This window comes from Coregonus clupeaformis, unplaced genomic scaffold, assembly GCF_020615455.1.
Source record: "Coregonus clupeaformis isolate EN_2021a unplaced genomic scaffold, ASM2061545v1 scaf0108, whole genome shotgun sequence".
NCBI lineage: Eukaryota > Metazoa > Chordata > Actinopteri > Salmoniformes > Salmonidae > Coregonus > Coregonus clupeaformis.
In genome coordinates, this window is record NW_025533563.1 from 435325 (window position 1) to 448766 (window position 13442).

The following is a 13442-nucleotide window of genomic DNA, read 5'->3' on the forward strand; positions in this document are numbered from 1 at the left end:
TGTTGGCCAGGTGGCTCCCAATCAGAGACGGCTGTAGCTCGTTGTCTCTGATTGGGAGTCATACTTAGGTAGCCGTTAGGCATTCATTTGGTGTGGTTTCTTGTTCCGTGTTGGTTTGTGAATGTAACCAGGACGTCACGTTTTCATTTTTGTTCGTGTGATCATCAATTAATAAATATGTTCGCATTCCACGCTGCGCCTTGGTCCTCCTCTGTTCCCGACGATCGTGACAACTACTTCCCGCGGCTATGCATCCTGTGATTATAGTGACAGTATGTCCAATAAACATGACCTCCCAGTGTCCCTATAGCCATTCAAACTACTATTAAAGCCTTTTACCCTATGCGGTGCCTTTCATCAATGCCTACATTTCTAGTGCCTCTAACACATTATTTTGCATCTCACCATAAAACAGCCCTGTATCCAAACTAAACAAGCTGTGACCAACCAATTATGCAAACTTCTCTTTATACTATAGATTTTGTGTAAATCTTTTCAAAAATGTTTATAGTATAGTACACTATGCTGTTAAATGTGTTTTAAGACAGTACTAATCAATTCAATCTCATCAGAAATCACTCTCAGGTTCGGTAATCTAGACCATACAGTAATCAGTTTAGATAAATGAATGCATACCAATATTTAACCATGAAAATATTCATTTAAACATAAGACAGGAATTTGATACTCGCAGTAGGCTACGCAAAGTGATATGAAATTCTATCACATTTGCCTAAAACCGTCCTCGCCATTATAGTAGATTCACCATAACTTTAGGAACAATTTTAGAAACATGACTTACCAATATGATGACTTTCTCCAACTAACCTTCTCTCTGAATGTTCTCCCACCTAAGATTCTGGCCTAATGGCAAGAGGATTCTATCTTCTTATGACCCCATTATGACATCACTCCAAGACGGCATTCTACTCATCCTCAATGCTTCACTATGTACAACTACAGACTCCCAGTTCATTGTAATGGGACTCTGACAAAGCTGTCATTGCTCACACAGCCACTACATAACAGAGATGTGTTGTGTTCCAATTAAACCAATGATGCTTTGTTAGTGAGATCATTGATTATACAGTACTGGCCATTGAAGACGTTGTTTTCTTGAATGATCTACTGCAGTGACTAACTAGCACCATAGATTGATCTGCTTTGCAGCAATATATTTTGTGAGAAATGCATTCAAATCCCTTTCAACGTCCAAACTTCATGGAATTAACAAAAGCATAATTTTACAATACAGAGAAACTGTTTATGACCTGCTTGACCTCAAACGAGAGTCCAGAGAAATAAGAAAAAAATGACCTCACGCTAGGGAAGATTTACAAACCACCTCCAGGAGAGTCTAAAGACCTACTGCACCCAATGTACTAATTACTTTTAGCAACGCAGCTGTATTTACAGTACACACACTAGCGTTGCTTTCAAATGTACTCGGTTGCACAACAACAGTCCGTGGGAAGCCAGAAGTTAAATACAATTCCATTTAAACTTAATGTGCCGGTGGGCAGGGCGGTTGGTCATTATGAGAGGGGTAATTTGAGACAAAATATCTAAAGGATAATATTATTGAACAGACTTTACAAACGTGGGTCTGTTGTAGACCCACTTCCTCTCGGCTTACCTCATGTCAAAATAAAACTCATTTTTTGTCCACCTATGGCACACCTAACGTCAGAGCCTGCTGATCTTCACATATGTTGCTCTTTATATGCCCCCCAACCATAATCTGGAAATATATTAATTTCAGACTTCTGGACATAAAACTTACATATTGTGAAAACCACACACAGACATGTGAAATCCCTTAGCTAGATGAGCCTCAAACATCAGAGCAATGGCCTAGGCGACAACACCTTGGATGGGCAATTGTCTTCCAAATGAATGTTCATATATAACACGCCATTCTCCAAATCAATATTTCTATATAACATGCCATTCTCCTTGCATTATGCTGTTGGGTCAGGGAGGAGGGAGGTTGCAATGCTGGGAAAAACACCTCCACAGCAGATCAACACAGCATTGCAACATTTTTCGAATGAAAGTAACAGCGCCCTTTAACATTAAACATTAATTCAGTCACCTCTGCTTGACAAAAACATATTTTTCTAGTACATTCATTGTCAAATTAATCAACCAGCATCGAGCCACTTTCACTTGTATTTGTACTGAGCTGTTTGTTTGAACTACTGGCACACAGCTCGGACACCCATGCATACCCCACAAGTGAGGTCAGTGGAATTGGAGAGAGTCGCCTGCCTGCCTGCCTGCCTGCCTGCCTGCCTGCCTCACTCACACACACACTTCACACACACACTCACACAGACACACCTATTCACTTGGGCCTTCTCCCTCATGCCCTGCTGACATCCATGCAGGCCCACATTGACCTTGTGACCTCTGGAGCTCCATGCATCTTGTTCTACACTCCCTGCCTAGTAAAACCCTTTCTCCCATGGGCCTGAGAGTACAGCTCATTTGAGACCATTTTGGAAAAGATTTTCTGGCATTTTGGTAAAGGGACTTCCTCAAGATTTTAGACTTTCCTCTCTATGTGCCCTATGTCACATTACTATACTATTGATCTACTGGACAAATAAAGATTGATAGCTCATTGAAGAGTGATTCTCCACAGAGGCAGCTGGGGATGAGTCAGCAGAAAGTCCAGCAGAGATTCCAGGAGAGAGAGAAGGAGCTGAAGGAGCTCCAACAGGCTGTGGAGTGTCTCAAGGTGAGTATTGTTGACCAAAGGAGACACACCATTTCACTTCTCTACTCCAGTCAGAGAGAGAGAGACAGAGAGAGAGACAGAGAGAGGGAGAGGGGACTCTCTCCAATCCCACTGACCTCACTGTTGGGTACATGCTGTCTGGACTATTTTCAGAGAATAGACTGCTTAATGTAACCGACGGGATATGAACCAGGTCTACCGCGGAGAAAGCAACAGCTTTGACCGTTACACCAAGAGGACATTCCCTACATTGGAGCTGAATGTCAACATTAAAGATGAAGAAGAGGAGGAGAAGATTGGGGAATCTGTTTCTCATGTTAAGAGCAGGTTCTATCACATTAATCATGATGTATGTTTCTGATGTGTACTGGTTGGCATTCAGAACCATTGATATGTTTTCTCAATTGGTTCTCTGTCTCTATGTAATTTTCCTCAGTATCATTGAACAGCTTGTAGGCTCGACCCAATTGATGTGTTCTCTGTCACCTGGAGCTGCATGGAAAATGGTCCAGGAACAAAAGGACAATTCCCAAGGACTAGTCAGCCCACTACAAGCTGGAATAACTTACTTTCTACTTAAACTATATGGGCCGGTTTCCCAGACACAGATTAAGCCTAGTCCTAGACTAAAAAGCATGTTCAATGGAGATATCCGGGAAACCGGCCCTAAATTTGGCAACTTTTATTCTCCCATACTGCTCAGTCAAGCAACATTAAACCTGTCCAGCAGGTGGTGCTACTAACCAAACAATAAAAACCCAGCACATATCTTGACTTACCACTCAGTATATCAGTAATGTTCAGAATTGTACTTTAATATCATTGGAGATTGATGGTCTTTTTAATCCACTATCCAGAGTCAGGAACAGATTAAGTTAGGTCTGCTACTGTTCAGTTATTAAATATGATTCATGGTGATGGGAAATAAAAAATACATCTAGTAGTAGTTTTCCTTTGCTATTTATTCCAAGGTGTGTCTTTAACTTGTAAATGGATTGTGTTGAAGCTGGCATGTGGTGTGGATGATAGAATAGAGTGAATAGAGGAGAGAAGAGAGGAGGAGAGGAGAACATCATATAGAAGACAGATAAGATAGAGAGAGAATTCATACCCAGGGGGAGTTACTGACTCTGGCCCAAATGACACCCTAAGTTCCCTACGTAGTGCACTAGGCTACTTCTGATCAGATCTAAAGTAGTGCACTACATAGGGAATAGGGTGGAGATTTGCTCACTGTCATTAGAATGAAGATTTCCATACAGGAGTTACTGTCTCTGTCCCAAATCTCTCCCTGTTCCCTACGTAGTGCACTAGGCTTCTTCTGACCAGATCTAAAGTAGTCTTCTAGATTGTACATGTTTTCTCCTGTCGTTAGAAAATGACAATATGGTAATGACTTTAGTGGTTTCCTCCCCCTTTGTTTTTATTGGTTGTGTGTTATGTGTGTTGTTGTGTTAGGTTTTCCCCCTGTGTTCCTAATGGAAAATCCATTAACAATGAATCACAAACAAATTATATTCCAGTTGTGTTTAGACAACTTCATGGCTGACATCCCCCAGTTCTGTTAAGACCCATTGAACTGGGTCACATTCTAAATGGTCACTTGTATTGATAGTCCATACTGGGCCTAACTGGGAGTTAACCATACTGAGGGTTTCTTTCTGCACACATATTCCCTCATCTCCAGAACTTTACCTGATGTCCTCTCTCTCTCTCTCTCTCTCTCTCTCTCTCTCTCTCTCTCTCTGTCTCTGTCTCTCTCTCTGCCTCTCTCTCTCTCTCTCTCTCTCTCTCTCTCTCTCTCTCTCTCTCTCTCTCTCTCTCTCTCTCTCTCTCTCTCTCTCTCTCTCTCTCTCTCTCTCTCTGTCTCTGTCTCGTCTCTGCTCTCTCTCTCTCTCTGCCTATCTCTCTCTCTCTCTCTCTCTCTCTCTCTCTCTCTCTCTCTCTCTCTCTCTCTCTCTCTCTCTCTCTCTCTCTCTCTCTGTCTCTGTCTCGTCTCTGTCTCTCTGTCTCTCTCTCTCCCATCAAACCGTATAGAAAACAGCCAACCTCAATATGGTTCCATTCCTGTAGTTATCAGGACACATGAGGTTTGGAACTATTATCTCCTTTCTAAGTGTGAACTTGTCCACTTCTCTGATTGATTTCCGTATTCGAAAATACGGAGCCCGAGGCGACGGCGACGACGACGACGACGACCACCGCCACTACGCCGCCGCCGACGACCACGAAAACCACGAAGACCGCGACCGCGGCGGCGGCGGCGGCGGCGGCCGCTGGAAAGCGATGGACTCCACAGACCTGCGAGCCTACGTAGGGCTGCTCATCCTAGCCGGCGTGTACAGTTCCCGAGGCGAAGCGGCCTCTAGTCTCTGGGACGCCGAGAGCGGAAGGACCATTTTCCGCGCAACCATGCCGCTCAAAGTCTTTCACGCTTACTCGAGACTCCTTCGCCTGACGACCGCCAGACCAGAGCCGAGAGACGCGCAGCAGGCGGCGGTGACAAACTTGCGGCCGTGAGAGAGGTCTGGGACAAGTGGGTCGAGAGGCTGCCGCTCCTCTACAACCCCGGGGCCGACGTGACGGTGGACGAGCAACTGGTCCCTTTCAGAGGTGTGCCGGGGCCAACAACACCGTACAAGAGCAAAACAACAACACTGAACACAACACTGAACACAACACAACACAACACGCTAAAGCTAATCTCTTGTCTTTCCTCTCCTCCTCCTCTCTCTCTCTCTCTCTCTCTCTCTCTCTCTCTCTCTCTCTCTCTCTCTCTCTCTCTCTCTCTCCTCCAGGCCGATGTCCTTTCCGCCCAGTATATCCCAAGCAAGCCGGCCAAATACGGCATCAAGACATGGGTGGCCTCGACTCCAAATCCAGCTACGCCTGGAAGATGCAGGTCTACACCGGCAAGGCCACATGCGGAGGCCCCGAGAAGAACCAGGGGATGAGGGTCGTGCTCGATTTGACGCAGGGACTCAGGGGTCACAACGTCACCTGCGACAATTTCTTCAACTCATACGAGCTCGCGCGCCAGCTCCTGACCAGGAACGTCACCGTGGTCGGCACAGTCAGAAAGAACAAGCCAGAGCTCCCGCAGGCGCTGCTCGCCTCAAAGGACAGGCTCCTCTTCTCCTCCAAGTTCGCCTTCACGCCCACCACCGCTCTAGTGTCCTACCTGGCAAAGAAAAACAAGAATGTCTTACTCCTGAGCACGCTGCACACCGAGGCTCACGTTAGCCGTCGCCAGGACAAGAAGCCGGCCATCGTCCTAGACTACAACAGCAACAAGGGAGGTGTGGACAACCTAGACAAGGTGATTGGAACCTACAGCTGCAGGAGGATGACCGCGCGCTGGCCCCTGGTCATCTTCCACAACATCCTTGACGTGTCCTCTTACAACGCTTTTGTCATATGGCGAGAGCTCAACCCTACTTGGATGCCTGGCAAGCGAAACAAGAGGAGGGTGTTCCTCGAGCAGCTAGGAAAGGCACTAGTGACTCCGTTCATACAAAGAAGGGCTCGTCTCCCCGCACCGGCTCTCTGCGGCGCTCGTCAAAGCTGTTCAGAGGGGCTACGTATCGTGATCAGCCCCGGCAGGATCACGCCCCCGCAGCACCGGACCACGCAGCACCGGCCCAAGCACCCAACCCCGCACAACCCAGTAAGAGGAAGAGGTGTCAGGTCTGCCCCACAAAGAAGGACTGTAAAACACACACGGTGTGCACCAGGTGTAACAAATACATCTGCAAAGGCTGTTCGCACCCATACTGTCCCACATGTTCCAACTGGGCCTTTAGTGAGAGGGGGACAGTTCGACCCGGTTTTCAGACGGCTCATTGGATCCAGAGCTGACAGCCAGTCAGGCTGAGGGCCCAGTATATACGCTGAGAGAAGTTTCTAGGTTCCTGATGGAGACTAAAGGGGAAAAAGAAGGTTCTGCTGGAGTCTTATTTGATTGATCCTGGAAGGTTTGTAAGGTCAGTACAACACGTGATGAAGAATGAGGGGTTTAGTGTCCTCTCACCCAGGAAGCGGTATAGGCTGAGAAAATGGGTCATGGGTTCTTAAGGGCATGTCTTCAGAATCTGCTTAAATTGATGTTTTTTTCTGGCATGGCGGCTTTATGGGCTTCTCTACTGGTTTCTGATTGTGGTGATTTCCCTCCCATCTCTTATGGAGATTTCACGGTTAGACTTCCTTAACATGAACGGCGGCAAAGACTGGGGGAATATGTAAACCAAAAACATTTAAATGCCATGACAGAAATCTTAGTGCAGGGGTAGCAAAAGAGGTGTGTAAGGGTAGGTTGTTAGTGTTTAGAGCCCAAATAATGACCTTGTCTTTGCTTTCATAAATGTGTCTGCACCTGGTCCTCTGTAGCTCAGCTGGTAGAGCACGGCGCTTGTAACGCCAGGGTAGTGGGTTCGATCCCCAGGACCACCCATACACAAAAAATAATAATATATATATATATATATATATATATGCACGCATGACTGTAAGTCGCTTTGGATAAAAGCGTCTGCAAAATGGCACATTATATTATATTATAGTACAGGGCTCAGTTCTCTGTTTCACCAGAGGGGTTGGAAAAACAGAGTGGGGAAACCAAGAAAATCCCTTGTTTTACGTTTGTCTGATGGGCGGGTAACTTCTGTTGTGGGGAGATGAGGGAGCCTGATGGGTGGGTAACTTCTGTTGTGGGGGAGATGAGGCTGCCTGATGGGTGGGTAACTTCTGTTGTGGGGAGATGAGGGAGCCTGATGGGTGGGTAACTTCTGTTGTGGGGAGATGAGGGAGCCTGATGGGTGGGTAACTTCTGTTGTGGGGGAGATGAGGGAGCCTGATGGGTGGGTAACTTCTGTTGTGGGGAGATGAGGGAGCCTGATGGGAGGGTAACTTCTGTTGTGGGGAGATGAGGGAGCCTGATGGGTGGGTAACTTCTGTTGTGAGGAGATGAGGCTGTGGAGTTGTACTCTGATTTATAGAGGGCAGAACGCTGTGGTCCTCTGTAGCTCAATTGGTAGAGCATGGCGCTTGTAATGCCAGGGTAGTGGGTTCGATCCCCGGGACCACCCATATGTAAAAATGTATGCACATGACTGTAAGTCGCTTTGGATAAAAGCGTCTGCTAAATGGCAATATTATTATTATTATTATTATTATTATTATTATTATCCTGGGTTTTCTCAGGTTCTGCTCACAGACCTTTCCAAATCTCTCTGTCACAGATAAATCAAATAGACATTTCCCTGGCCTTTCACAAACTCTCAGCTGCTGTCTCTCAGACGGTCTGCCTGTGGATTTTTATAAAAAGTTCTGGGGAATTATTTTACAGGACGTGTGTTGTGTGGAGTGCGTCGGGTGGGGGAGCTGTCGCTAAGCTGTAGACGGGAGGCTTTGACTCTCCTGCCCAAACAAGTAGATTTGAGCGACTTAAAGAACTGGAGGCCTGTGGCATTGCTCTGTTTGGACTATAAGGTCTTTACCAAGGTCCTCGTTAACAGACTGAAGTCCCACCTGGACTATATTTTACACAAGGACCAAACGTGCTGTGTACCAGGACGCTCAAACACAGACAATCTGTTCATAATCAGGAGAAAGCCTTTGATAGGGTGGACCAATAAGTCAGGTGTTAGTTTAGACAAAAGACAGTGATAGTAAAGGGGGGGGTAGAAGGATAAATATTATACTATTGCAGGTATTCCTTAAAGAGGTGGGGTTTCAAGTTTCTCCGGAAGGTGGTCAGTGACTCCGCTGTCCTGGCGTCGTGGGGGAGCTTGTTCCACCATTGGGGTGCCAGAGCAGCGAATAGCTTTGACTGGGCTGAGCAGGAACTGTGCTTTCCGTAGAGGTAGGGGGGCTAGCAGGCCAGAGGTGGATGAACGTAGTGCCCTCGTTTGGGTGTAGGGTCTGATCAGAGCCTGAAGGTAAGGAGGTGCCGATCCCCTCACAGCTCCGTTGGCAAGCACCATGGTTTTGTAGTAGATGCGAGCTTCAACTGGAAGCCTGTGGAGTGTGCGGAGGAGCGGGGTGACATGAGAGAACTTGGGAAGGTTGAACACCAGACGGGCTGCAGCGTTCTGGATAAGTTGTAGGGGTTTAATGGCACAGGCAGGGAGGCCAGCCAACAGCGAGTTGCAGTAATCCAGACGGGAGATGACAAGTGCCTGGATTAGGACCTGTGCCGCTTTCTGTGTAAGGTAGGGTCGTACCCTGCAAATGTTGTAGAGCATGAACCTGCAGGATCGGGTCACCGCTTTGATGTTGGCAGAGAATGACAGGGTGTTGTCCAGGGTCACGCCAAGGTTCTTTGCACTCTGGGAGGAGGACACAATGGAGTTGTCAACTGTGATGGCGAGATCATGGAACGGGCAGTCCTTCCCCGGGAGGAAGAGCAGCTCCGTCTTGCCAGGGTTCAGCTTGAGGTGGGGATCCGACATCCATACTGATATGTCTGCCAGACATGCAGAGATGCGATTCGCCACCTGCTTATCAGAAGGGGGAAAAGAGAAAAATTATTGTGTGTCGTCTGCGTAGCAATGATAGGAGAGACCATGCGGCCGGAGAGACTCAATACAGCAGGGGTCTCTGATTTCTATGCTGCAGTACTGAGGGCTGGAGCAGCCTGAGGAGGGGCCACCACCGTTTCCACCACTGCAAGGGACAGCAGAGACTGGGGACTGGCAGGAGAGTCTGGAGGACTTACTGACTTTTAACACTCTGAGCTTAGTGGGAGTGAAGGGGCATCAGTGGCAGGGGGTTGTGGGGGCTGAGAGCATGGCAGGGTATAGGTGGAGGGTGCTCTATAAGCTCCCAGTGCTGGAAAGGTCAGGGGTCGTCCAGTGGATGGTATTACATTTAGCCCTGGACACCAATAGCTGGTTGGCTCGGGTTGACCTGGGAGTTGGGGAGGGGTGTCCGTTTTCTGCAATGACAGACTGTTCATCATGTTTTTTCTGTGTTGCCAGGGTAATGCCATTACTGTTGACGCCTTAGGGTTGAGTTTGAGTTGTACAAAATGATCAACAGTGTGGAGATGTTTCAGGAGGTATGGGGGGCTCAGGGGGCTGTCTGTACGGCTGGAGAGGAGGGGTTGGATGGACGGTTGGAATGTGGTGCTGGTTGGTGTATTGTACTGTGGTGTTGGGTACTGGATAATGTGATTGTGTGGAGGTTGTGGTGGCATGCAATGTGTTTTTAGGAGGGGGGGTGTTAGTGTAATGAGGATGGCTCATTAAAGTAAGACAAGTCAGTCTCTCTCTCTCTCTCTTAACAGCGCTCTGCACAGGCAGCAGTGGAGGACAGTGATAAGATCTTTACTGAGCTGATCCGCTCCATTGAGAGAAGGCGCTCTGAGGTGAAGGAGCTGATCAGAGCCCAAGAGAAGGCTCAAGTGAGTCAAGCTGAAGGACTCCTGGAGCAACTGGAGCAGGAGATAGCTGAGCTGAGGAAGAGAAGCACTGAGCTGGAGCAGCTCTCACACACAGAGGATCACATCCATTTCCTCCAGGTAACTCAACTGCCTTGATACATGTGATATGAAATTAAAACTCAATGTGAAACTCTCAATCATTTGGTTCTGTTCTCTCTCTCTCTCTCTCTCTCTCTCACTCTCACTCTCGCTCTCGCTCTCGCTCTCGCTCTCGCTCTCGCTCTCGCTCTCGCTTTCGCTCTCACTCTCGCTCTCTCCAGAGTTATCAGTCTCTCTCCGGTACCAGTGTATCTTCAGACTTACCCAGCATCGTTGTCCGTCCTCTTCAGTACTTTGGAGATGTGAGTAAGACTGTGTCTGAACTGAGAGAGAAACTAGAAGACGTCCTTAAAGGAGAATGGACCAAGATCTCCACTGCAGGTGTGTTGAAAATAATAAGAACATCAACTTTAGACCATTGAAAGTTCCCTACTAGTCATATACATGTGGAATATGGTGTGATGATAACATTCCCTCTCTCTGTGAATGTGTTTTTGTGTCTGTAGTGAATATAGTGGATGTTGTACTGCCTCCAGAGCCCAAGACCAGAGAACAGTTCTTACAATGTGAGTCTCTTTATTCTGAAGTAACTAACAGTCTCTTTTTACTGACACTCCTAACAATCCCTCTAGAAATATATAGCAATAGTAGATCTAATCAAAGACTGGGTATCTATCTGACTCCTCATATTTCTCTGATTTGATCTCTGCTGTGCTCTAATCAAAGACAGGGTAGATACAGTATCTGACTTCACTTATTGTTCTAACTCCCCTCATTGGTCTCTGCTCTGCTCTTCTCCCAGATTCCTGTCAGCTCACACTGGACCCAAACACAGCATACACACGCCTCTCTCTGTCTGAAGGGAACAGAAAGGTGACCTATACAGGCCAAGAACAACCATATCCTGATCATCCAGACAGATTCACAAACTACCAGGTTCTGTGTAGAGAGGGTCTGTCTGGACGCTGTTACTGGGAGGTGGAGTGGAGTGGGGAGGATGTTGATACAGCAGTCTCATATAAAGACATCAGCAGAACAGAGACAGATGGTGGATTTGGATACAATAACAAGTCCTGGAGTTTACAGTGTTATAAAGGTAGTTATTGTTTCAGACACAATAATGTTAGGACTGAAGTATCAGGCCCTCAGTCCTCCAGAGTAGGAGTGTACCTGGATCACAAGGCAGGTACTCTGTCCTTCTACAGTGTCTCTGACACAATGACCCTCCTCCACAGAGTCCAGACCACATTCACTCAGCCCCTCTATCCTGGGTTTGGGCTCTATGGTACTGCTGAGCTGGTTAAACTGTAGTAGGGTCCACATAGATACTAGTCATGCTGGTGTAGTCTATAGCTGAGCTGGTTAAACTGTAGTAGGGTCCACATAGATACTAGTCATGCTGGTGTAGTCTATAGCTGAGTTGGTTAAACTGTAGTAGGGTCCACATAGATACTAGTCATGCTGGTGTAGTCTATAGCTGAGCTGGTTAAACTGTAGTAGGGTCCACATAGATACTAGTCATGCTGGTGTAGTCTATAGCTGAGCTGGTTAAACTGTAGGAGGGTCCACATAGATACTAGTCATGCTGGTGTAGTCTATAGCTGAGCTGGTTAAACTGTAGTAGGGTCCACATAGATACTAGTCATGCTGGTGTAGTCTATAGCTGAGCTGGTTAAACTGTAGTAGGGTCCACATAGATTCTAGTCATGCTGGTGGTGATGGTCCCCAGATGTGATGATTCATTCTGCTCTGTTTTTATGTACAATGATTTGATTGATTTGATCTTCAGAAGATGTTATGAATTACAATTCAATGCATTCATATTATTTGTAAGTGCAACGTTTTAATCTTATACATTTACATTAATCATGATGTATGCTGTTAATGTATGTTGGTTGTCATTCAGAACCATTGAAATGTTTTCTCAATTGGTTCTCTGTCTCAATGTAATTTTCCTCAGTATCATGGAACAGGTAGTGTTACTTACTTGCTAATTGAACTATATGGGCCGGTTTCCCGGACACAGATGAAGCCTAGTCCTAGACTAAAAAGCATGTTTAATGGAGATGTCCGGGAAACCGGCCCTAAATTTGGCATCTTTTATTCTCCCATACTGCTCAGTCAAGCAATATTAAATCTGTCCAGCAGGTGGTGGTATTAACCAAACAATAAAAACCCAGCAGATATCTTGCCTTGCCACTCAGTATATCAGTAATGTTCAGAATTGTACTTTAATATCATTGGAGATTGATGGTCTTTTTAATCCACTACCCAGAGTCAGGAACAGATGAAGTTAGGTCTGCTACTGTTCAGTTATTAAATATGATTCATGGTGATGGGAAATAAAAAATCCATCTAGTAGTAGTTTTCCTTTGCTATTTATTCCAAGGTGTGTCTTTAACTTGTAAATGGATTTTGTTGAAGCTGGCATGTGGTGTGGATGATAGAATAGAGTGAATAGAGGAGAGAAGAGAGGAGGAGAGGAGAACATCATATAGAAGACAGATAAGATAGAGAGACAATTCATACCCAGGGGAGTTACTGACTCTGGCCCAAATGACACCCTGTTCCCTACGTAGTGCACTAGGCTACTTCTGACCAGATCTAAAGTAGTGCACTACATAGGGAATAGGGTGGAGATTTGCTCACTGTCATTAGAATGAAGATTTCCATCCAGGAGTTACTGTCTCTGGCCCAAATCTCACCCTGTTCCCTACGTAGTGCACTAGGCTTCTTCTGACCAGATCTAAAGTAGTCTTCTAGATTGTACATGTTTTCTCCCTGTCATTAGAAAATGACAATATGGTAATGACTTTAGTGGTTTCCTCCCCCTTTGTTTTTATTGGTTGTGTGTTATGTGTGTTGTTGTGTTAGGTTTTCCCCCTGTGTTCCTAATGGAAAATCCATTAACAATGAATCACAAACAAATTATATTCCAGTTGTGTTTAGACAACTTCATGGCTGACATCCCCCAGTTCTGTTAAGACCCATTGAACTGGGTCACATTCTAAATGGTCACTTGTATTGATAGTCCATACTGGGGTTAACCATACTGGAGGGTTTCTTTCTGCACACATATTCCCTCATCTCCAGAACTTTACCTGATGTCCCGTCTCTCTCTCTCTCTCTCTCTCTCTCTCTCTCTCTCTCTCTCTCTCTCTCTCTCTCTCTCTCTGTCTCTCTGTCTCTCTGTCTCTCTGTCTCTCTGTCTCTCTGTCT